The following is a 27052-nucleotide window of genomic DNA, read 5'->3' as shown; positions in this document are numbered from 1 at the left end:
TTAAAAAAGCATCTAATACCTACACAGGTGTGTTCTTGAAACATATATTTTTCTCTATATAATCACTCTAATTTCTATAGACGATAACTAAATTAATGCTAATTTATTTGCAAAGTAAGCCTAGTTTTAAAAATAAGTTGGCCTGATTTTTACATAAGTGCAAAAAGAAAAGCAGTTGACCATGTAGGCTCTTTAAAACATGTTTTGTTGGAAAAAATCCTTAACAAAATATTAACAAACTGAATCGAACAATACATTTAAAAATCATTTACCACAACAAGTGGGGTTTATTCCTGGGATACAAGGGTGGTTCAATATTCACAAATCAATCAATGTGATACTGACATCAACAAGAGGAAGGATAAAAACCATGTAATTATTTCAACAGATACAGAAGAAGCATTTGACGAAGTATAATATTCACTCATGATAAAAATCCTCAACAAAGTAAGTTTAGAGGAAACATACCTCAACATAATAAAGGCCATAGATGAAAAACTCACATCTAACATCATACTCAATGTTGAGAAACTGAGAGCTTTTCCTCTAAGATCAGGATCCTTGCTTCAAGGATGTCCATTCTCACCACTTTTATTCAACATAATACTGGAAGTCCTAGCCACAGCAATCAGAAAAGAAAAAGTAAAGGCATCCAAATTGGTAAAGAAGAAGTCAAACTTTCACTATATGCAGATGACATGATGCTTTATGTAGAAAACCTTAAAAGCAACCAAAAAGCTACTGGAACTGATAAACAAATTCAGTAAAGTCATAAGATTCAAAATCAATATATAGAAATCTGTTGTATTTCTATACATTAATGAAGTAGCCAAAAGAGAAATTTAAAAAATGATCCTATTCATAACTCTACCAAAATTACAAAATACCTGGGAATAAACTTAACCAAAAAGGTAAAAGACCTGTATTTTGAAAACTATAAAACACTGATGAAAGAAACTGAGAACAAAAACAAATGGAAAGCTATTCATTGTTCATGGATTGAAAGAATGAATATTGTTAAAATGTCACACTACCCAAAGCAATCTGCAGATTTAAAGCCAGCCCTATCAAAATACCAATAACACTTTTCATAGAACTAGTACAAATAATTCTAAGATTTGTATGGAATCACACAAGACCCCAAGTAGCCAAAGCAATCTTGAAAAAGAAGAACAAAACTGGAAGTATCACAATCCCAGATTTCAAGATATACTACAAAATTATCCTAGTGTAACAGTATGATGCTGGCAGAAAATAGACACATAAATCAATAGAAGAGAATAGACCACCCAGAAATAAACCCATAATCATAACAAAGGAGACAAGAATATTCAGTGGGAAAAAGACAGTCTCTTCAGCAAATGGTGCTGGGAAAACTGGACAGCCACATGCCAGAGAAAAAACTAGACCGCCTTCTTGCACCATACAAAGAAATAAGTTCAACGGTTTAAAAACCTACGTGTGAGACCTGAAATCATAAACATCCTTAAAAAAAAAATAGGCGGTAGTTTCTTTGACATCAGCTGTAGAAACATATTTCCAGATATGTCTTCTTTGACAAGGGAAACAAAAATGAAAATAAATTATTAGCACTACATTAAAATAAAAAGCTTTTGTACAGCAAAGGAAACCATCAACAAAACAAAAAGACAGCCCACCAAATGGGAGAAGATATTTGCAAAAATAATATATCTGATAAGGGATTAATATCCAAAATATATAAAGAACTCATACAAGTCACCACCAAAAAAAAAAAAAAAATCCAATTAAACATGAGTAGAACACATGAATAGATATTTCCCCAAAGACATACAGATGGCCAATAAACACAAGAAAAAGATGCTCAACATCACTAATCATCAGGGAAATGCAAATCAAAACCACGACAAGATATCACCTCACACCTGTCAAAATGGCTAAAATCAAAAACACAAGACAATAAATGTTGACAAGGAGATGGAGAAAAAGGAACACTCATGCACTGTTGGTGGGAATGCAAACTGGTGCAGCCATTCTGGAAAACAATACGGAGGTTGCTCAAAAAATTAAAAATGGAATTACCATATGATCTAGTGATTTCACTATTGGGTATTTACCCAAAGAAAATGGAAGCACTAATTTGAAAAGATATAGGCACCCTTATGTTTATTGCAGCATTATTTACAAAAGGCAAGATGTGGAAGCAACCCAAGTGTCCATCAATAGATGAATGGGTAAAGAGAGTATGGTATGTGTGTGTGTCTACACAAACACAATAGAATATTACTCGCCAAAAAAAAAAAAAAAAAGGAATGGAATCTTGCCATTTGCAACAAAATGAACAGAGCTAGAGGTATAACGCTAAGCAAAATAAATCAGAGAAAGACAAGTACCATATGATTTCACCCATATGTGGAATTTAAGAAGCAAAATAAATGAATAAAGGCAAATAAAAAGAGACAAACCAAGAAACAGACTCTTAACTATAGAGAACAAACTGATGGTTACCAGAGGGGAGGTGGGTGGGGGGGATGGGTAAAACAGGTGAAGAGGATTAAGAGTACATTTATGATGAGCACTGAGTAATGGATAGACTTGTTGAATCATTATATTGTACACCTGAAACTAATGTAACACATATGTTAATTATGCTTGAATTAAAAAAAGAAACAAATGAAAACAAACTAACCTGTTTTGCTGGAACTTTTCATGAGGAATCTCCAAATTGAACTTTCAACAGCCTCTCAGATCCAGAAGCCAAACTAAACACTTGCCATCAGACTTCCCCTGCAATACGTGTAGATTTGGGTTAATTCCTCTCTCCTTCAGCTCCTCCAAATATCTTGAGGTTCCTGCACATGACAGAAAGTGACCTTCTTTAGTCATCTTGTAAGGCTGATGGGAACTGTGTAAGCAAGGTATCAGAATAATCTTTTCTTTTCTCCTTTGTTTCTTTTCTTTCCTTTTTTTTTCAGGACAATATTTTCAAGAGGCTTTATTAGCTCCATAAAGTCAACCTCAGTTCCTTAAAGCTGTCTGGTCTTGTCTGAATCTATGCATTTCAGGTAAAGCTTTAGTAATAAAACCAGTCATTGCAATTGTGTCCTGTCATAAGGAGAACAAATTCTTGTTGGACATTGGACTTTGAACACTGGACACTGGACAAATAAATACATTGCTATGGATATATAAGAATACTTACTGAGTTTTTTAATTCTGGAAGGACTGTGTAGGGAGAAAAAGATAAATATTTCATTTGTTTCCAAAGGTATATTTTGTCAGATTGCTGTTAAGTCAGTTAGTTTAAGAGAAAAGGTTTCCTTAAATCTGGAAAAACAAAACATTTTTAAAGTCAGCAATGTTTCAAATAAAAAGTCATAAAAGTTACAATTATCCCTCTCAGTTCGTTCAGTCCCATATTATTGATGCTTTTCTGCTTGGATTTAGTTTCACCACTAGTTCAGAAAATCTAACGTAGTTCAGCTTTATGATCTTAAGGTATCAGAAAACTCAAGAGTTTTTTTGAGTCTCACTGAAGATGAAATGCATTTTCCATAGCATCAGAGCAAAATGGTAATTCATAAATGATAAGACTTAATGGCCATGGTTGAAGGTCTGATTCATGTTCATTACAGTGCAACTGACAAGGGAATTTGATCATTTCTGTGACACACAGCACTCCACGGTAATAACGTACTAAGAAATCAGATTTCTAGGAATTTCATACAATTTTAGGACACTTATTCTGTAGGAGTTTCATACAATTTTAGGACACTTATTATGTCTGCACAAATATAATCTGAATGCTTAGTATTACTTGCTTGACAATGCTTCCCATATAACAACATACCAAATAAGCTTAATTAGTTTAATTTTTCACAGAAATCTTTGAAATGTTCCAGGGACCTGCTGGAAAATTTCAGTTAGATTGTGGTCAAAAGATTTCATTTTAGTATTTGACTTTTGGAAGTATGCCAAAAATACCCAGACTTGAACATTTGATTAAGGAAATCATTATAAAATCATATAAAATATATTTAATATAAAATAACATAAAACATTTTATTAAGTAAGATTAAATAGGATATTTATTTAATAGGATATTTTGATATTTATTAAATGTTTATTATAATATAAATTAATATAATGTAATATAAAACATATCATTAAGTACGATTAAATGGGATCACAAATCATTATAAAATAATATTTAATGATTTATTTAACCAAAATTAAAAAGACAATAAAAGATTTTAAGGGCAAATAAACAAGGCTACATAGTTGTGAGCAAACTTCAGCTCTCCCCCTCCCCCCCACCCCCACCCCCCCGCCAGAGAGAGTATGCGTGTGCTCTTGGTACAGTGTCCCACTCTTGTTCTCAGCTCAGGTCTTGATTTCAGGGTCGTGAGAGTCTTAAGCAGACTCCAGACTCAGCGCACAGCCTGACGCAAGTCTCAATCTCATGACCCTGAGATCATGACTTCAGCCAAAATCAAGAATCAGAGGCTTAACTGACTGAGCCACCCAGGCATCCCTGGCTCTTTTAACATTCAGTCTCAATTTTCTTATGTAATCAAAGACCTGCTAAACATAGGAGATTATTTTGTCATATCGCAGAATCTTTATTTTCTAAGCAGATAACTTTAAAGAAAAACTTCTGTTTATAATATTTTTATTAAGAGAAGACCCCAATAGTTCGAGAAAACTATCTGGCAAAGAGAAACAGTATTTAATATTGCATTAGTATATTTTTGATATTAAAACTCATTTACTTAAATTTATCCAAATCTTTGCCAGCATATATAAAACGCACTTAAAATTCTTTTTCCATAAACCTTCTACAACTTTGTTTTTTCCATTCAGATTTTATCCTAAGTTTTCCCTCTTGAAGAAGTAACCAGTCTCTCTTGGGAACTAGTTTCCTTCCTCTCAACAAAATTGTTTTTACTCCTTTGCTTACCCACACATCTTACTTTCCATACATACAGAATTGTTTCCTTTATTTTTTCCAGTAGTCTTAATTACATTTCTTGGAATCCTTAACTCCTAGAAACCTTAATTTCTAGTAAAAAGTAAGCAGGAAGCAGTTGTGAGTTGTCTCCTTCTTTAGATTGGCAAATTTATAAGCACATTTCATAATGTCTAAAAACATGTGCTTATAGTACAATTTGTAAATAAGGCACAAAACATACTTACTAACAGACCCAAATTTATCTTTAGTTTTTCTGTAATAATAAAAAAATTAGAGGGGAGCCTGGGTGGCTCAGCTGGTTGAGCATCCCACTCTTTTTTTTTTTTTTTAAAGATTTTATTTACTTATTTGACAGGCAGATATCACAAGTAGTCAGAGAGGCAGGCAAAGAGAGAGGAAGGGAAGCAGGCTCCCCGCTGAGCAGAGAGCCAGATGCGGGGCTCGATCCCAGGGTGCTGGTATCATGACCTGAGCTGAAGGCAGAAGCTTTAACCTACTGAGCCACCTGAGCATCCCACTCTTGATCTCAGTTCACATCTTGATCTTAGGAACATGAGTTCAAACCCAGGGTTGGGCTCCATGCTGGGCATGCAGCCTACTTTAAAAAAAAAGAGAGAGAGAGAAGAATAAAGAAGAAATTAGATTTAAAATATTAATATTTTATTATTTTATCATTTTTGGAAATGATCTAGATTATTTAATGAATTTAACTTAACTCATCATTTACTTTAATTCGCAAAACTTTCACATTTCAGGTTGTAAGACTTTATTTGGAAGTTACCTACAAACCTTTTTATTTTATTTACATCTATCTAATTTTTTTAAAGATTTTATTTATTAGACAGAGAGAGACAGCGAGAGAGAGGGAACACAAGTAGGGGGAGTGGGAACGGGAGGAGGAGGCTCTCTGCTGAGCAGGGAGCCTGGCTGGATCCCAGGACCCTGGGATCATGATCTGAGCTGAAGGCAGTTGCTTAAGGACTGAGCCATCCAGGTGCCCCTCCAGCTATCAAATTTTTGTTTTTAACACTTATGTTTAGACCACCCACAAAACTTCGTGAGGCATTAGGCAAAGTCAACCACTACTCTATTTCTGATAAATTTTGCAACAAAGATAACACAAATTTATTCGACTTTCAGTAACCACAGGCAGAATGAAAGTTTTAGACTTAATGCTGATAACTTTAAAGACGTCCATTTTAATCAAACCAACAACCGTATTTTATTTATTTTTCTTAAGTAGGCTCCATGCTCAATGTGGGCTTCAAGTCATGACCTCGCGGTCAAGCGTCACATGATCTACCCGCTGAGCCCGCCAGGTGCTCCTCCAACCAACTCTTTTAAATTAACTTTAACACTGGACATTTTCCCAGATCACATTAGCTCAAAAAATATTTAGGTGAGTTTTTAGCTTTCTGAGTTTTAAAAAACTTGCGATAATCAGCCCCTCTCATTTTCCCAGTAAGCGGTTTTGGGAAGGTCTTTTTCTTGTGCCATCCCTGCTGCCGCTTTATTCATCTCTCTCTCCCCTCTCTGCGGTCAGGGCTCCCTCCCCTCCAGAGCACCTGTGATTCTTTTCTCCCCTAAAACATGTCTCTGCACCTGCTGCAGAGGGAGAGATGAAGTGTGGCTTCATCTCTCCCTCTAGTCATTCAGTGTGTTCTCGTGATCCTCAGATCGATTTCCTGGGTGTTCAGAATGATTGGGGAATTATCTAGCTGTGTTAAGCATAAGGTCCTCTTACTATTCTGTCATTTTAACTCCTCTGTGTAGCTTTCTGAGTTTTAGAATGCCTGATCCTTGTAAGCACTTGCCTTCATACTAAGTAGAGCTCTTTAACAAATTAATTTTACCAATACCATCCAGAGACAGAGGTAGAGAAAATATCTCACATTTTACAACAAAAAAGAACACCCATATACAGACAAGATGCAAACAAAAATCTTATAGCCTTTGTTTTTCCAATATTTGTTGAAAGGACATTAAAGACCTCTTTTTTAAAGACCTATTTCTTAAAATACCCCCTTCTCTTTCCTTCCTGATGAAAAATTTCTCCCTAAAATTTGTACCTCAAAGAATAGCACTGAGGTCCCAGAGTGGGCCTGGGAGGAGAAAGTATCCAAATTTTCTTCAAGGTGAAGATTTTTTATTAGAGGTTAGAATCTGAGCACTAAGCAGCATGTATTTTAAAAAGGCCTTTCCCCCACTAACCAACAGTTCCCCCACACCTTTTTTCAGTCAAAGGCAATTGAGGGCTGTGATTACATTTCAAAGACAAGATAAGATTTATAATTTCAAGGGACAAAGAATGCAAAAAAATTTTTTTTCCTTAGAGTTTCAGGGTAATTTCTATTTAAAATTTACCTTTTCTGTTTGTTTAAAGTACAGGACAGTTTTGTTCCAATATCCTGATCTTTTGTAATGTCTGCAAATGTTTTGAGAGGAATAGACAAGGTTTGAGGGTTCACTTGTTTCTAGAGTTGCATTCCTGGCTTTGTAGTGATAGAGACAGTTGTTTCTAATTCCCTAAAGAACTGCGTTATAACCTAAATATCAAGGGATTGGCTCATCATTTTAACTAAATTTGCTTTTTTATATCAGGGCATTTTTAACTAAAGTGGGAATCAAAAGATTTATGACTTGGTAAAGTCTGTATAAAGAACTTGAACAAAAGTCTTCTTTCTGGGTATACAATTCAACATTGGCTTCTAATTAGCCTCTGAATATTGGCCTTTAACAGATCATTTGTAGGAGGGCCTAGGTGACATTTGGATCATCTGTTTCCTCTATGAAGTGGGGGTTATAGTCATTCATCTTTCCAGTTCCCCTCTAAATTTGAGAGATCTTCTGAAAGTGTAGGTTAAGAGATCTGCTACTGTCCAGGGGACACTAATTCTTTTGTGTTGGGGGGTCTGGAATGTATCTGCAAAAGACATTGCATAGGAATGCCTGAAGCTGGCAGAGTCTGATCACAGAGCCCTGGAAAGTGGGAACACAGAGATCCTTATTCCCGGTTGGCTTTTGTTAAATTCATTTCCTGCCTTTTAGCATTTACATGAGGAACATGTGTCCTTTAAACCTAGATTAAGCCAGTGTACTCTCTATAAATTCTACAGGGAAAGGGAAGTTAAAACAGGTGTATAAGACTGGATTTTAAGAAGGGGAATTTACATTGGATGTGGACATTTTTCTCGAAAGTATAATTTCTGTTCTTTCATCTTGTCAAGGGAGTCCTTAAGGCCGATTGTAACGCTGCAAAGACCGTTGAGAACACTCTACTAAGAATATATTTATTTTTTAAAAGCCAATTTAAAGGACCCATCTTCTGGCAATTGATGAGTAGGATCTAATAATAGTAACTCAAACCAATAAGCGTTTTAAAGGGTTAACTAAAGACTCAAGAGGTATCCGGAGAGGGCACAGATGATGCAGCCACCATGACCCAAAAGTTTACTCCTGAAACTAGTCCAAGAAAGCAAAAACCTCCATGGATGGGCAGTAAGGATGGTGGAGGGAAAATGGTGTCTCCAGTCTCCAATCTCCCACAACATGTGAGACCCTCCAGTCATAGACCTACTAATTTGCGACAGCAGACTGGCACTACTGAAATGGGACTTTCCAGCATTAACAAACTATGGAAGTTGAGACAACAAAGGTCCCTATGGGACGTGACCTCTCACAACAGATACCCCTGGGGACTGGCACACATGGACAGGTAGACTCAGAACCCTAGTCTATTCAGCTGGCCACCAGAGGGTGAAGACCAAAGAACATATTCTCACTGGTCACCAAGCCTAGCTCTTAGGACACAGAATAAGACAGGAGGAAAAACCTCCTTCAGCTTTTCTTTTGGCTAAGTCTTGGGTCTTTTGGAGTCACACGAACACCTAAAAGGGATGGGCTGTGGGCTTGGGGGCTGTGTGTTTCACAGTGTACCTTGTTGCATGGAAGTTTTTTGAGGTTGGTGTAACCTAGTGTCAGTTTAACTCATTCCATGACCAGCTTATCCTAACATAGGAGGTGGTGAGCGTTCCAATGGCTTACGAGTGCTTGAGCCATGGCCCTGAATTTTGTGGCCTTGGCTTCCAAGCTGTCCCTTTAGCAACAGCCTTTACCTCATATGCACATTAACCCATAGCAAAGTTTGCTTAAACAGACACTGATCTGAATAAGAACCGTGAACTCACCAGTCTGTGAGGCCAGCTTAAACAGCAGACTGATAGGGCCTAGGCCTGGGTTCTGTCCTATGGTAATTTCTCTTTATGACAAAAGGCACAAAGAACATAGACAAAGGACAACAAAGAACATCTCTGGGAGGAATCTCTGGGGTAACCAGAGTACTCTACCAAACTTCTACCACGAGTTACTAAGTTCCATACATGTTTTCTCCTGCTACTCTAAATTTAGGTAAAGAGAGAATTCTCACCATTCTTGCTCCATCGAGCTATGCAGATAGAGGTTCCAGGAAACTGATACAGGAAGATATCTTACCTTCTATTGGTTGTTTGTCAGATACCCTGAGGATGTCTCAGCTGCAATACCGTTGGGGGTCAGCAGTGTCCAGGGAGTTCAAGTATCCCGCTGACTACACCAACGTTGGGAAGGAAGAATTTCCTCTGCCTTTCAAGATCCTGATGCTAGACTAAGAATCAAATTGACATGATATAGATGAACAGGAGAAAATCAGATTAATTTTGTACATATGAGGTATCCACTCAGACATGAAAATCCAAAGACAGTCAGGCAACAAGAGACTATATGACATCCTGAGCTAAGGATTTGTGGTTGGGACCTGGGAATACAAAGGGAGGAAGACCATTAGTAGGAAAGTTGAAAAGGAGTTGTCTGGAAAACAAAGGTTGCCCTGTTATACAGATGAGTTTCTCAGGTAAATAATCTCTGTTAATAGCTCTTTTTATGCTACTGGCTGGCAGCTGAATGGGAGGTAGAGAGCTTTTTCCTGAAAATACTGGGTTTAGATTATTTTTAAATCAAAATATTCTTTATGTCAAAGTGACCCATCTAGAGGCAGCATGCCCTTGGCCCTATAAAGTCAAGGTTGTCCACCATTACCACTTCTAATCAGCATTATATTGGAGGCCTCAGTTTGTGCAGTAAGGTAAGAAAGAGAAATTAAAACCATACATTATGGAAAGAAAGAAGTAAAATTGCTTTTATATGCAGATGGTATAATGGTGTAGGAGTACATAGAAAATCTTAAGGAATCATAATAATAAAAACCCTACTAAAATCCAAGATTGTATATTATACAAAAACCAATAGTATTTCTATATACTAGTAACAAACAATTTCATTCACAATAGCATGAAGAAACATAAACTACTTAGGGATAAACTTAACAAAATAGGTGTAAGACCTATGTATACAAACTACAAATCCTTGATGGATTGAATTTAAGAAGACTTAACTAAATACTGAGAATTACCTTCATGAACTAGAAGACTCAACATAGCTAAAATTTCAATTCTACCAAAAATGATCCAGATTTCATGCAATTTCAATAAAATTTCAGGAGGCTTTTAAGATAGAAATTGACAACTTCATTCTAAAATTAATATGAAAGTGCAAACAATTTAGTATAACCACAGCAATTTTATTAAGCAGCATTAAGTTAAAGGAATTACACCACTTGACTTTAAGCCTTACAGTCAAAAACAGTAATCAAAAACAAGGTGGTATGGCTGAGACGATAGACATCTAGATCAGCCAAACAAAAGGCTTCCAGAAGTACACCTACACATATATGATCATTTCTCTCTCAGCAGAAATGTGATATATATTCAATAGGAAAGGAAAAATTTTTTTAACAAATGGTTCTGGATGTCTGTATGGAAAAAACAACAACCAACCTTTATATTACCCCTTACACAAAAACTAACTCAAATTCTAGACATAAATGTCAAAGCTATAGGAGAAAAACCCTGACATCTCACAGACTTCATGAGTTTGTTTCTCGCTCTTATAGAGGCTGAGCTGCAGTGGGGGCAGCGGTTCTGCTCAACACAATCATCCGAATCCCAAGTCCGTTGTGCCCTCTTTCTTCATTATGTTGCATCGAGGTCTCTCTGGGCATTGGCATTCTGCACGATAATGGGGGAAGAATGGCATGGGACATTTCTGCCCATATATCATAACCAGAAACTGAGCCATATGGCCACCTGTGACTGTGAAGCTGTCTTAAAAATAAGTCTAACTGTAGATAAAAAGAGTTTAGCCTCCTCTATCAAATAATCTATTGGTCTAGCAGTAAATTAGACATTTGTTATTTAGTGATGTTCCACCTAAAACGTACTTATGTAGGATCATGCAGGAGCTAAAGCAAAGTTAGCAAAGTGTTATCCTCTCATATTAAAGTCAGCGAGAATGAGGCTTCCTGCGGGGATGATTTGCGAATATATTGGGGATGGTTTTCTAAATTCAACAAAGTGAAATCATGTATCAAGAAGATAAGAATGTGATATAGATTATGCAAAAGAAAATGTAACCTTAATTGTATGGTAGTGCATCTCACGGTTTGATGATTGCTTTCAAAGGCAGATTAAAGAGTAAAAATGTGGCAGAGTTTATATAGTAGTAACAAAAGGCAGTGAGAGACCGACTATTTCTTACAGATATGAGTGTTCTAATCACTTAAAAGAACATGTTTTCTGTAGTTAAAGGGATGGTTCTCCGCACTTTACCATAACCTGGGGGCAATATTCTTCAGGTCCATTTTGCTATAACTTTAGTCCCACTAGAATTCTGATTATTAATTTTGATAGACTTTTGAACCATGATGTATTGAGTCCTACCATAAGCCATGCTCTTTGAACGAGATGACTTGATGGTTTTTGTGGTGTACTCTCTATGGAAGGTTCAGGTGGAAAAAAGAAAATTAAAAACGCTTATCATGGATTCATAGTTGGTATGATTTATAATTGTTATTAATAGGATTCTTAAATGTTTGCCTACTAAATATTAGATATTACTCTTCACTTTGAGTAAGAAACAATCCACAGGCGCTTTAATTTTTACATCGTGTGCTCCCTAGATCTGACATTATATATAAAATCACCTATTGCAAGGTACTGGGAATCAATCACTGATCTGGCCTTCAGTATCTTTTTTTTTTTTAACTTATTTATTTGACAGAGACAGACATAGTTAGAGAGGGAACACAAGCAGGGGGAGCGGGAGAGGGAGAAGCAGGCTTCCCTCCCAGTAGGGAGCCCGACTTGGGGCTCAATCCCAGGACCCTGGGATTATGACCTGAGCCAAAGGTAGACACCCAACAACTGAGCCACCAGGGCGCCCCTGGCCTTCAGTATCTTAAGGTGAAATAATTCTATCAGGACCACAAAACACTGGGACAACTTTGAATGAAACATAAAACATGTGCATAAATCTATACTTGCTTTGGCTTTGATCATCTCATTTTACTCAAATACAAAATTTTTTATGACCCTAACAACAAACTCTCTGTTCTATCCTGATGCTTTTTTGGAGTTGTTCTTGCTGGACCAAGTATCAAAATTGGTAGCAGATAATTCTTCATAAACAAATTTCATTACTTCAGTATTCTGAAATTCAATGGACAATATGGTCCATTAACGTTTTTTTAAACTATGACTCATACTTACTCTTACGCTGTTTTTACAGAACTCTTATGGTATCTTATTCCGTTTGGATTTGAAAATCTGATCTGTGTTGTCTCCCTCTTGCTGTGAGATGTGAGTATGTCTTGAACATTCTAGGAACTGCTTGAATAGACGCTGTATACCAGGGTCTGACATTTGTCTTACAATATCTTGTAAAATTGTTTGATGTGCGAAGAAATATAAGTGGAAGGGTGAAGGTTGAGATATCAGTTAAGTAAGTTTCTTCCATGCTATAGATTCAAATTTAGGATATCCGTCTACCTGTTAGATCTGGAAACAAAGCCTATTTATTCAACCCGTCTGCCACCAGTAGACACTGAATTTCCTATGGCTCTGGACTCATGGTCTAGTGGGAAAACAGAAATACTATCAAAAGAAATAACTGCAGTGCAGACTGATAACCTTTGGTCAGACAATTTTGCAAAAATCACCACTTTTAACGCTTTACTGTTTTTATTCTGTTCTCTCTACCGAGAGCTTGTGTAATCAATCATATGTTTGTATTCCTTTTTCGTAAAGTAGCTCACAGGTAGAAAAACTATGACACAATATTATCTATTCACATTTAGTCATATTTAAAACCAATTCAGACTAGCTTGTGTATCAAGGAAATTCAGTTATTTATATGATTCCATAGCAACCCGACATTAAGGAAAATACTGACCTAAGAAGCTTGCGCACACAAATAACCTTGCCTCCACAGTGGGAATCCTACAAAATTCCAGAAACATGAGTTGATATGTTAGTAACTACAACAATGTTATCAAACACAAACATATGAGGCGTTCTTTTCCAAAGTGAGTCTACAAACATTGGGATTTCCTACCTACGGCTGTTTTCATTGGAGAGAGCTTTAGTAGGGTGAAAAGTTTAAGCAGGAGGAAGCAATGCAGGAGAGGGGTCTGAAGTCTTAGGATCATATCCCCTGTTTTTCTTTTCTTACTGTGAGTGACTTGTCTTATGACTTAGTGACTCACTTGGCCTCTTTGTGCCTCAGTTTACCAACCAAACTTCTAAGGCAGGACTGCTGTCATTTTGAATTACACCCTTACTTATTTTTGCAACTCACCCCTGGAGAGTGAGTACTAAAAAGCCATACTAATTATGATGGGGATTTGTTTTTGTCAACAAGCTCTACTTACAAGAAATATTTAGAGGATTTGTCTACACATCTCTTCTGAGAAAGAAATTTAGAGGATGAGGAGAAAGAAGAAGAAATGGCCAGTTCTCAGGGACTGCTGACATTCAGGGATGTGGCCCTAAAGTTCTCTCAGGAGGAGTGGGGATGCCTGAACGGCCTTCGGTGGGGATTGTAGGGGGATGTAATATTAGAGCGGCACAAACCTCTTCTCCTTGGGTCTCGCTGTGTCAAAGTCAGACCTGGTTATCTTTTTGGAGAAGAAGAAGGAGTCTTGGGGTGTGAAGAGAAAGAATGTGAAGCACCTACGGCTTGCTGTCTCTAGGGTGACTCTGGTCACGTTCTTTGGAAAAGGAAACAGTCCTGATGTGTGGGGAGAAATGAGACATTAGCTGCACACCCAGGTGAAGCGTTGACTGCGTTTCTGTCAGGACTTGAGATCACAAAGTCACAAACCCCAAGTCTCCAAAAAGTGTTGAAGGAAGAAAGCTGCCAGCCAAGAATACTCCACCTGGCGTGGTTGTCCTTCAAAATGGCAGAAGAGAGTTTTCTGGACAAGCAAAGTCTGAAGGAGTTTGGCAAGACTGGCCTTTTAAGAAATGATAAAGGGGCTTCTTCAAGCTGAAATGAAAGGACGCCTCGTTAGATTTACACCTTCACATGTTTTCCGGTTGTTCACCTGGGAATGTAAATATATAGTGAAATTCACAGTACTTGAATACTGTGCTGGTGGTGCGTAAATCACAGAACTCCAGTACGGAAGTTAAAAGTATTAAAAATAACTATAACTAAAATAATTTGATAATGGGTACAAAAGGCAAAAGTATATCAGTTGTGACACCAAACACAAAACATGGTTGGGGAGACTAAAAATAGAAGTTCTAGTATGCATTCAGAGTTGTTTTCTCAGCTGAAAACAAATTAAAAAAAAATCTTATATTGATATTAAAAAAAAAAAAAAGAAAGAAAGAAATCCTTAGAAAAAGCCAAACTATGGAGATAGGAGGCACTCTGGCAGTCGTGTGGGGCTGGGAGTGTGAGTGGAGAGGTCCTGTGAAAGAGAATGAGAACTTTCTAAGGGGATGGAAGTGTTCTCAGACAGGGTTCTGACGGCTGCACCACACACTTGCATAAATGAGCTAAGAGGCACTGAACTCTGTACTGACCATGGTATCTAAGTTATAGCTCAGTAGGAGCTAATTCCCTGGTGATTCCCACTTCCCTTGGAGTAAAAGCAGGCCCCAAGGCCTGGCATGAGGTGGCCACTCCCTGCCTCTCTGCTCTTACTTCTTTTCCCGCACTTCACCTACTCCAACCACATGGACCTCCTTGCTGCTCCTTCACCATACCAGACCCCTCCTGCCTCAGGGCCTTTGCACTGGCTGTTCCCTTTACCTCAAACACTCCTCCCCCATGTATCAGTATGGCCCTCTCACACATCTTTCAGGTCCTTGTTCAGATGTCACTTTCTCAGAGAAGACTTCCTAGACCACCCTTTCTAAATTGTAACCCTCCTACCCGTTAGCCTTCATTCCTTATCCTCTTCCTCAACTGAGATCTACAGGACAAGTAAGGACCAACCAGGTTAAGAAGTGAGAAAAGGCTATATGAGGAAAGAGATAGGAAGGCACATTCCTGGAAATAAAAGAGGTTCAGAGTAGTTGACTCTCCTCTAGTCCAGTGGTTCTCCAGCAGGGATGATTTGTGCCCCCAGGGGATGGACATTTGGCAACGTCTGGAGACATTTTCCAGTTGTCACCACTGGGGAGAAGTATGTGCGCTATTGACATCTCATGTAGAGGCCAGGAAAGCTACCACACATCCTATAGTATACAAGAGAGCTCCTATAGTATACAAGAGAGCTCCTATAGTATACAAGAGAGCTCCTATAGTATATAAGAGAGCTCCCTATGATGGAGACTTATCCAACTCCAAATGCCAGTGGTACCAAAATTGAGACATTCTAGTCTAGTCTGAAGAGTCTGATCACTCAAGGCCTTGATCTGCTAAAGAATCTGTACTTTATCCTGAAGACAAAGGATGAGCTTGAAAGATTTTAAGCAAAGATGGGTGTGTCTAAAAGCTCGGCGCCATTGGGCCCACCTAACACCTAGTCTCTCTGACACCCCCCCATATCCCACACCAACACCACATACACTCAATCGTCAGCAGAAACTCAGAGGGGGAAATACCTCCTTTCAGCAAGACTGTGAGGCCTCTGAAGACATTTCTTGAGCTCCCTCCAGGCTAGGCCCAGGCTGGGGTAGTGAAAAGATTCTGACTGAGCCTATTGGTTCTATCACACCAATCTGATCCAAGGGTCCTCCCCAGGTGACATTATTTGCCCCTCATTTGACATTATTTGAGCTCTCTCAGTCATTGGCATAGCCTTTTGCCACCACCCTGGTCATCTAGGATTATAACTCTGTTTACACATCAGTCTCCTCTTCCACTCCGCTGAAGGCAAGGACAAGGTTGGAGCCATCTTTGTGACCCACCCCAGGGCTCTCCCTCCTGGCCAAGTCATCCAGTGACCACTGGAGAAATGAAACCCCAAAGAGGGAAAGAAAGTGTCCAAGGTCTTACGAAGAGTCAACTTTATCCTCCCCTCCCTCTAGTGCCCTGTAGTGCCCTGTAGTGCCCTGTAGTGCCTCTGACATGGCAGTGACATCCCGGGGAATGGGTCCACAGTACTTCTCTGTCCCTCCATCCATTCCCCAAATGCCTGAAGAATGGCGATCTGAAATGCCCAGTGCACTCTGCGGCTTCAGCTGAGCCGAGGAGGCAGGGGGTCAGAAGTCATTAGTACTGGACTAATTCCCCCATAAGACTTGTTTATGCTAAAAGCATACCCATCTCAGTTTTGACCACCCTGTGTCAGCAATGTCTGGTAACTTCTGCACAGTTTAGACCTCCAACCTGACCGGGCTGACCTTCTGTAAGCACCTTTCTTTAGTCTCACTGATCCTTGGCTTCGGTCCGTCAGCCTCCACAGCCCATGCCCTTCACCACGATGATTACTTGACTTCCCCAGAGCCAGAAACCCCCCAGTTAATCATTGCCTACTCCTCAGGCACTGCAAGAAAGACTTAAGAATGGTCTTAGAAACTGGAATCTGAGAGTCGAGAACCAGGACACCTGGGCACAAGTCTGTGCCCTTCTGGACCACTGTGTTCCAGACTCCCCAAAGAGCCTGGTGGTCTCTGGTGCGAGCGTGCAGGCGACAGTGCAAGGGCTGGCTACCAGCACTCTCTGGCCTCCCAGACTCAGGAGGAAAAATCTCCCTGGACAAGAGCCCTCACTGCACTGGATTCCTCAAAACAGGACAGGATACCTACCCTGGGAGGCCATGCCCTCTCATCCCCAACCCCCAGCAGGGAAGAATCCTGCAGGCCCTCCTCTGTCTTGGCACCTGACCAGAGCTGCCTCCTGCACCACCAGGTCTTCTGGATTTTTCAATAAATTACTTTTAATGAATCTGAGACCCTCACTCTACCTTGAAACATCACAGAGTATTATGCATTGCCATTCCATTTAATCAAATCTCTCGAAATCAGTAGAAAGTCCCATGTAAGGCTAAATCTCAGGAAAATAACATTAAACATTAACTTTCTTGGTTGGACACTTTTCCTTCCATACTATCTACTGAAAGAAAATCCACATTAAAAATAAAGTTTTTTGGGAAGCCTGGGTGGCTCAGTCAGTTAAGCGTCTGCCTTCAGCTCAGGTCATGATCCCAGGGTCCTAGGGGCGAGTCCTGCATCAGGCTCCTTGCTTTGCAGGGAGGCCATTTCTCCCTCTTCCTCTCCCGCTCCCCCTGCTTGTGCTCATTCTCTCTCTCTCTGTCTGTCTCTGACAAATAAATAAAATCTTTTTAAAAAATTCTTTTATTGTTACTAAATTTGTTTGATTGTTACTAAAGTAACAATAAATATTGTTACTAAATAAATACTAAATTTATTATTACTAAATTGTTACTAAATTTATTGTTACTAAATCTTATTGTTACTAAAAATGAACTCTGAACTTAAAAGTGACTCCCTGGGGGGGAGGAGTCAAGATGGCGGAGAAGTAGCAGGCTGAGACGACATCAGGTAGCAGGAGATCAGCTAGACAGCTTATCTAACCATTGTGAACACCTACAAATCCTACAAATCGACCACTTTCTGAAAGGTAGGACCTGCAGAGAAGTGAATCCAAAGCGACGGGAAGACAGACTGCGGGGGGAGGGGCCAGCTCCCGGCAAGCGGCGGAGCAACGGAGCACAAAATCAGGACTTTTAAAAGTCTGCTCCACGGAGGGACATCGCTCCAGAGGTTAAACCGGGGGGAAGCCCAGGCAGGGTCAGCATAACCCCAGGTCCCGTGGGGTCACAGAAGGACCGGGGGTGTCTGAGTGCCACAGAGCTCACAGGTATTAGAGCAGGGAAGCCGGCTACAGTGACAAAGCCTAGGAGTGAGCTCTTAGTCCGGGGTTACCTTGTGCCGGTTGTAGGCTGGGTGGGCTCAGAGCACGGCCAGAGGCCACAGAGACGGAAGCGACTGGGCGCTTTTCTCCAAGTGCCAGCAATTGATTGCTTTCCTACAGGCGCAACTGCAGGCCAGGGAGGCAGGGCGGTTGGGTGCTTTTCTCTGAGGGCGCACTGAGGAGCGGGACCCTGAGCTCTCAGCTCCTCCGGGCCGAGAGATTGGGAAGCCGCCATCTTCATTCCTGTCCACCAGAACTCTACGGAAAGCACTCAGGGAACAAAAGCTCCTGAAAGCGAACTGGGGCAGATTACTTAGCCCGGCCCCTGGCAAGGGCGGTGCAATTCCGCCTGCGGCAAAGACACTTGAAAATCACTACAACAGGCCCCTCCCCCAGAAGATCAACAAGAAACCCAGCCAAGACCAACTTCACTCACCAAGAACAGCAGAATTCCAGAGGAATTCTGGAAAGCAAACCTTATCTGGACAAAATGACAAGGCAGAAAAACTCACCACAAAAAAAAGAACAAAAGGCCGTATCAAAGGCTGGGGACCTAATCAATACAGACATTGGTAATATGACAGATCTAGAGTTCAGAATGACAATTCTCAAGGTTCTAGCCAGGCTCAGAAAAGGTATGGAAAATAATAGGGAAACCCTCTCCAGAGAGATAAAAGCCCTATCTGGAGAAATAAAAGAACAAAAATCTCACCAAGTTGAAATAAAAAAGGCTATTAATGAGGTGCAATCGAAAATGGAAACTCTTACTGCCAGGATAAATGAGGCAGAAGAAAGAATTAGTGACATAGAAGACCAAATGACAGAGGATAAAGAAGCTGAGCAAAAGAGAGACAAACAAATACTGGACCATGAGGAGAGAATTCGAGAGATAAGCGACACCATAAGACGACACAACATTAGAATAATTGGGATCACAGAAGAAGAAGAAAGAGAGAGGGGAGCAGAAGGTATATTGGAGACAATTATTGTAGAGAATTTCCCTAATATGGCAAAGGGAACAAACATCAAAATCAGGAGATGCTAAGAATGCCCCTCAAAATCAATAAAAATAAGTCCACACCTCATCACCTGATAGTAAAATTTACAACTCTTAGCGACAAAGAGAAAATCCTGAAAGCAGCCCAGGAAAAGAAGTCTGTAACATACAACGGTAAAAACATTGGATTGGCAGTGGACCTATCCACAGAGACCTGGCAGGCCAGAAAGAACTGGCATGATATATTCAGAGCAGTAAACGAGAAAAATATGTAGCCAAGAATACTATATCCGGCTAGGCTATCATTGAAAGTAGAAGGAGAGATGTGCTCGCTTCGGCAGCACATATACTGAAAGTAGAAGGAGAGATAAAGAGCTTCCAGGACAAACAAAAGCTGAAAGAATTTGCAAACACCAAACCAGCTCTACAGGAAATATTGAAAGGGGTCCTCTAAGCAAAGAGAGGTTCTAAAAGTAGTAGATCAGAAAGAAACAGAGACAATATACAGTAACAGTCACCTTACAGACAAGACAATGGCACTAAATTCATGTCTCTCAATAGTTACCCTGAATGTTAATGGGCTAAATGCCCCAATCAAAAGACACAGAGTATTAGAATGGATAAAAAAACAAAACCCATCAATATGCTGCCTATAAGAAACTCATTTTAGACCCGAAGACACCTCCAGATTTAAAGTGAGGGGGTGGAAAACAAGGTACCATGCTAATGGATATCAGAAGAAAGCTGGGGTGGCAATCCTTATATCAGATCAATTAGATTTTAAGCCAAAGACTATAATAAGAGATGAGGAAGGACACTATATCATACTCAAAGGGTCTGTCCAACAAGAAGATCTAACAATCTTAAATATCTATGCCCCTAACATGGGAGCAGCCAACTATATAAACCAATTAATAACAAAATCAAAGAAATACATTGACGGTAATACAATAATAGCAGGGGACTTTAACACTCCCCTCACTGAAATGGACAGATCATCTAAGCAAAAGATCAACAAGGAAATAAAGGCCTTAAATGACACACTGGACCAGATGGACATCACAGATACATTCAGAACATTCCATCCCAAAGCAACAGAATATACATTCTTCTCTAGTGCACATGGATCATTCTCCAGAATAGACCACATCCTGGGTCATAAATCAGGTCTCAACTGGTATCAAAAGATTGGGATCATTCCCTGCATATTTACAGACCACAATGCTCTGAAGCTAGAAATCAATCACAAGAGGAAATTTGGAAAGAACGCAAATACATGGAGACTAAACAGCATCCTTCTAAAAAATGAATGGGTCAACCAGGAAATTAAAGAAGAATTGAAAAAATTCATGGAAACAAATGATAATGAAAACACAACAGTTCAAAATCTGTGGGACACAAAACAAAGGCAGTCCTGAGAGGAAAATATATAGCAGTACAAGCCTTTCTCAGGAAACAAGAAAGGTCTCAAATACACAACCTAACCCTGCACCTAAAGGAGAATAACAAAGAACAACAAAGAAAGCCTAAACCCAGCAGGAGAAGAGAAATCATAAAGATCAGAGCAGAAATCAATGAAATAGAAACTAAAAAAACAATAGAACAAATCAACGAAACTAGGAGCTGGTTCTTTGAAAGAATTAATAAGATTGATAAACCCCTGGCCAGACTTAACAAAAAGAAGAGAGAAAGGACGCAAATAAATAAAATCATGAATGAAAGAGGAGAGATTACAACCAACACCAAAGAAATACAAACAATTATAAGAACATACTACGAGCAACTCTACGCCAACAAATTTGACAATCTAGAAGGAATGGATACATTTCTAGAGACATATAAACTACCACAACTGAACCAGGAAGAAATAGAAAACCTGAACAGACCCATAACCAGTAAGGAGATCGAAACAGTCATCAAAAATCTCCAAACAAACAAAAGTCCAGGACCAGATGGCTTCCCAGGGGAATTCTATCAAACATTTAAAGAATTAATTCCTATTCTCCTGAAACTGTTCCAAAAAATAGAAATGGAAGGAAAACTTCCAAACTCATTTTATGAAGCCAGCATCACCTTGATCCCCAAACCAGACAAGGATCCCATCAAAAAAGAGAATTACAGACCAATATCCTTGATGAACACAGATGCGAAAATTCTCACCAAAATACTGGCCAACAGTATTGGATCCAACGGTACATTAAAAGGATTATTCACCACGACCAAGTGGGATTTATTCCAGGGCTGCAAGGGTGGTTCAACATCCACAAATCCATCCATGTGATACAATACATTAATAAAAGAAAGAATAAGAACCATATGATACTCTCAATAGATGCTGAAAAAGCATTTGACAAAGTGCAGCATCCCTTCCTGATTAAAACTTTTCAAAGTGTCGGGATAGAGGGTACATACCTCAATATTATCAAATCCATCTATGAAAAACCCACCAGAAATATCATTCTCAATGGAGAAAAACTGAAAGCTTTTCCGCTAAGGTCAGGAACACGGCAAGGATGTCCATTATCACCACTGCTGTTCAAGTACTAGAAGTACTAGAAGTACTAGCCTCAGCAATCAGACAACAAAAAGAAATTAAAGGCATCCAAATTGGCAAAGAAGAAGTGAAACTATCACTCCTCGCAGATGATATGATACTATATGTGGAAAACCCAAAAGGCTCCACTCCAAAACTGCTAGAAGTTGTACAGGAATTCAGTAAAGTGTCAGGATATAAAGTCAATGCACAGAAATCAGTTGCATTTCTTTACACTAACAACAAGACAGAAGAAAGAGAAATTGAAGAGTCAGTCCCATTTACAATTGCACCCAAAACCATAAGATACCTAGGAATAAATCTAACCAAAGAGGCAAAGAATCTATGCTCAGAAAACTATAAAGTACTCATGAAAGAAGTTGAGGAAGACACAAAGAAATGGAAAAATATTCCATGCTCATGGATTGGAAGAACAAATATTGTGAAAATGTCTATTCTACCTAAAACAATCTACACATTTAATGCAATCCCTATCAAAATCCCACCCATTTTTTTTAAAGAAATAGAACAAATAATCCTAAAATTTATATGGAACCAGAAAAGACCTCGAATAGTGAAAGGAATATTGAAAAAGAAAGCCAAAGTCAGTGGCATCACAATTCCGGACTTCAAGCTCTATTACAAAGCTGTCATCATCAAGACAGTATAGTACTGGCACAAAAACAGACATATAGATCAATGGAACAGAATAGAAAGCCCAGAAATAGACCCTCAACTCTATGGTCAACTTATCTTCGACAAAGCAGGAAGGAATATCCAATGGAAAAAAGACAGCCTCTTCAACAAATGGTACTGGGAAAATTGGACAGCCACATGCAGAAAAATGAAATTGGACTATTTCCTTACACCACACATGAAAATAGACTCAAAATGGATGAAGGACCTCAATATGAGAAAGGAATCCATCAAAATCTTTGAGGAAAACACAGGCAGCAACCTCTTTGACCTCAACCGCAGCAACTTCTTCCTAGGAACATCGCCAAAGGCAACAGAACCAAGGGCAAAAATGAACTATTGGGATTTCATCAAGATCAAAAGCTTTTGCACAGCAAAGGAAACAGTTAACAAAACCAAAAGACAATTGACAGAATGGGAGAAGATATTTGCAAACGACATATCAGATAAAGGGCTAGTATCCAAAATCTATAAAGAGCTTATCAAACTCAACACCCAAAGAACAAATAATCCAATCAAGAAATGGGCAGAGGACATGAACAGACATTTCTCCAAAGAAGACATCCAGATGGCCAACAGACACATGAACAAATGCTCCACATCACTCGGCATCAGGGAAATACAAATCAAAACCACAATGAGATACCACCTCACACCAGTCAGAATGGCTAAAATGAACAAGTCAAGAAATGACAGATGCTGGCGAGGATGCGGAGAGAGGGGAACCCTCCTACACTGTTGGTGGGAATGCAAGCTGGTGCAACCACTCTGGAAAACAGTGTGGAGGTTCCTCAAAAAACTGAAAATAGAGCTACCCTATGACCCAGCAATTGCACTACTGGGTATATATCCTAAAGATACAAACGTGGTGCTCCGAAGGGGCACGTGCACCTGAATGTTTATAGCAGCAATGTCCACAATAGCCAAACTATGGAAAGAACCTAGATGTCCATCAACAGATGAATGAATAAAGAAGATGTGGTATATATATACAATGGAATACTATGCAGCCATCAAAAGACATGAAATCTTGCCATTTGTGATGACGTGGATGGAACTAGAGGGTATTATGCTTAGCGAAATAAGTCAATCGGAGAAAGACAACTATCATATGATCTCTTTGATATGAGGAAGTGGAGATGCAATGCGGGGGGGGGGGGGAGTTGGGGGGAGGTAGGAAAAGAAAAAATGAAAAGATGGGATTGGGAGGGAGATAAACCATAAAAGACTCAATCTCAAAAAACAGACTGAGGGTTGCGGGGGGGAGGGGGGACGGGAGAGGGTGGTGGGGATATGGACATTGGGGAGGGTATGTGCTATGATGAGTGCTGTGAAATGTGTAAACCTGGTGATTCACAGACCTGTACCCCTGGGGATAAAAATACATTATATGCTTATTAAAATCAATAAATTAATTTAAAAAAATTTCAACTGAAAAAAAAAAAGTGACGCCCTGAGTAATAGATTTGGCAATAGACAGCTTTCTAGAAGGTCCCTAGCCGGTATCCTGGTCTCAAATAGAACTTTCTCCTTGTTATCTACTATTAATAAAGCACCTGATCAATTATTCTCATTTGAACCCCACACTGCCCCACAAAACAGACTAGACATCATTTTTCTCATTTGAAAAACTGAGAAATTGAGACTCTGAAGAAAATGACACATGTTTAATCAAGTCACAGTGACAGAGCTAGAAGTGCAACCTAGTCTCCTCACCTTTAGGTGTTAATAAAATAAAATGGGGGGCGCCTGGGTGGCTCAGTGGGTTAATCCTCTGCCTTCCGCTCAGGTCATGATCTCAGGGTCCTGGGATTGAGGCCCGCATGGGGCCTCTGCTCAGCGGGGGGCCTGCTTCCCTCCCCCACCCCCCACCTGCCTCTCTGTCTACTTGTGATATCTCCCTCTCTTTCTCACTCTCTCTTTCTCTCTGTCAAATAAATAAATAAAATCTTTGGGAAAAAATTAAATAAAAATAAAATGGGGGCACCTGGGTAGCTCAGTCGTTAAGCGTCAGCCTTCAGCTCAGGTCATGGGATCGAGCCCTGTGTCGGGCTTCCTGCTCCATGGGAAGCCTGCTTCTCCTTCTCCCACTGACCCTGCTTGTGTTCCCTCTCTCACTGTGTCTCTCTCTGTCAAATAAATAAATAAAATCTTTAAAAATAATAATAAAATAAAATGGGTAAGATCTTGAGTTCTATAGTCAGGAGGAAATGAGATAAATCTGGGTGTGGCATTTACATGCTGGAGGGTACTGGACAAGTTATGTAATCTCTTCATCACTCATTTTCTTTATCTTTAAAACAGGGAAAATGATGATGTCCATGTCAGTATCAGTGGTATAAAAATTAAATAATTACCTAAATAAAGTACTTAATATAATGCCTGGCTTATAATAAGCACTGAATAAATGTTTGTGAAAGTAATCAGCCTTGTATTTTTTACTCTGTGGAGGGAGCCTCAGTAAAGGGGTAAAAGCTTGGCTTTGGTATCAAACAGATGCTACCTGATTTCTGTTTTATCACCTGACTTTTATAGGCATTACTTACCCATACCTTACCTTCTGGCCAGTTTTGTCATATGTAAAGCCTTAAGGAATATTCAGAAGATTAAAGTCCTGATCTACAGAAGGGGATGTTTAATAAATAACGTTCAGTTTCTTTGATTCCACCATGAAACTTCTGCAAAAAAAATTTACTTACTAAGTATTTAGTTCATACTGTGCATTTTGCCCTTATGCTTACGTAGGTCACCTTACTGAACGGTATCTCACTGGCACCTAGTACAAGGCCTGCATCTTAGTAGGCCTCAAACGGATACATGCTGAACTATGTATTTCATGTAAAGGGAGACAGGATTCTCTGCAGCTTGGGATGGCCAGAGAAGACTTTATGAAGGAGACAGGATTTAAGTGGATCTTCAATAATGTTTGTAAGAATGGTCACCATATAAGAACAGGGAATGAGTTAGGTGACTTCCTCGTGAGATGAGCAGCCCACAAAACCTAAACTTCAGATATGGGGAGGAATGATGATCCTTGTAGAAGTTCTAGAGATGAGAGATATATATATACACACACACATATATGTGTATGTGTGTGTGTGTGTGTGTGTATATATATATATATATATATACATACATATATATATAGTTCTTTTAAGTTTTTTTTTTTAATATTTATTTATTTGACAGAGAGAGATCACAAGTAGGCAAAGACGCAGGCAGAGGGGGAGGGGGAAGCAGGCTCCCTGCTGAGCAGAGAGTCCGATGCGGGGCTTAATCCCAGGACCCCGAGATTATGACCTGAGCCGAAGGCAGAGGCTTAACCCACTGAGCCACCCAGGCGGGCCTTCTTTTAAGATTTATTTAAGAGAGTAAGAAAGGGGAAGAGAGAATCTTTTTTTTTTTTTTTTTGAGAGAGAGACTCTTAAGCAGACTCTCCGCCGAGCATGGAGGCTGACACAGGGCTCGATCCCATGACCCTGAGATTATGACCTGAGCTGAAATCAAGAGTCAGACACTTGGGGTGTCTGAGTGGCTCAGTGGGTTAAGCATCTGCCTTCTGCTCAGATCATGATCCCAGGGACCTGGGACTGAGCCCCACACTGGGCTCCCTGAGTAGGGAGCCTGCTTCTCCCTCTCCCTCTGCCGCTCCCCCTGCTTGTGCTCTCTATCAAATAAATAAATACAATCTTTATTAAAAAAGAGAGAGAGTGCGAGTGGAACACTTAACCCATTGAGTCACCCAGGTGTCCAAGGGACAATATCCTTCAAAGATGACAGAGGCGATATTGAACATTCCAAGGCAGGAGTGATCCAAGTCCTAGCAGGTGCACAGGGAGAAGTGAGTGTAGCATGGTAGTTTTGGAAATGGAAAAGACAAGTAAAAGTTATCTTTTCCATCTTTCTTTCTTTCTTTTTGTTTTTTTTAAATTATTTATTCATTTGACAAAGAGAGACACAGAGAGAGAGGGAACACAAGCAGGAGGAGTGGGAGAAGGGACAGATAGGCTTCCCACCGAGCAGGGAGCCCGATGCCGGGCTCAATCCCAGGATCCTGGGGTCCTGACCTGAGCTGAAGGCAGACGCTTAACTACTGAGCCACCTATGGCTATGTTCACAACTCTGATTTCATACAATTTCATGAAATCAGTTTCTCCTCCATAGACTTTCCTTTGATTCTAATTTTTCTATTTGATTAGAATCACCCCATTAATGTTAATGAACACTCCATACCTTCATAAAAAGGAGCTCTGGAAGCATTGCTCTCTTGGAACTACAGATTGCAACACTGTTGGGGGTAAGATTTTGTTTTAATAATAGGAAAAGATGCCAAGGCATTGATGCTCCCAACTGAGGTGGGGGACAATCAGTTGCAGAAAGTTCATTGAGTTTTCTTCTGCAAGGGACCCTTGGCTCCGGGTGCCAAGTTACCTTGCGGCTAAGGGAAGGACTGTGTTAGGCAAGAGTTCAAAGTGCTAAGGACATGGAAACTATCACCAGAGGTTTTGGAGAGGTATCGGTACAGGTGTCTTGGTTTTGAAATTTCCTTTTGAGGCAGCCCCCTACTGTGTGAGAAGGCAATCACTGATTTCTCTGTCGATTCTCCTGCTTG

This window comes from Martes martes (genome assembly GCF_963455335.1).
Source record: "Martes martes genome assembly, chromosome: 15".
NCBI classification, from domain to species: Eukaryota; Metazoa; Chordata; class Mammalia; order Carnivora; family Mustelidae; genus Martes; species Martes martes.
Note: the sequence above shows the minus strand (reverse complement) of the source record.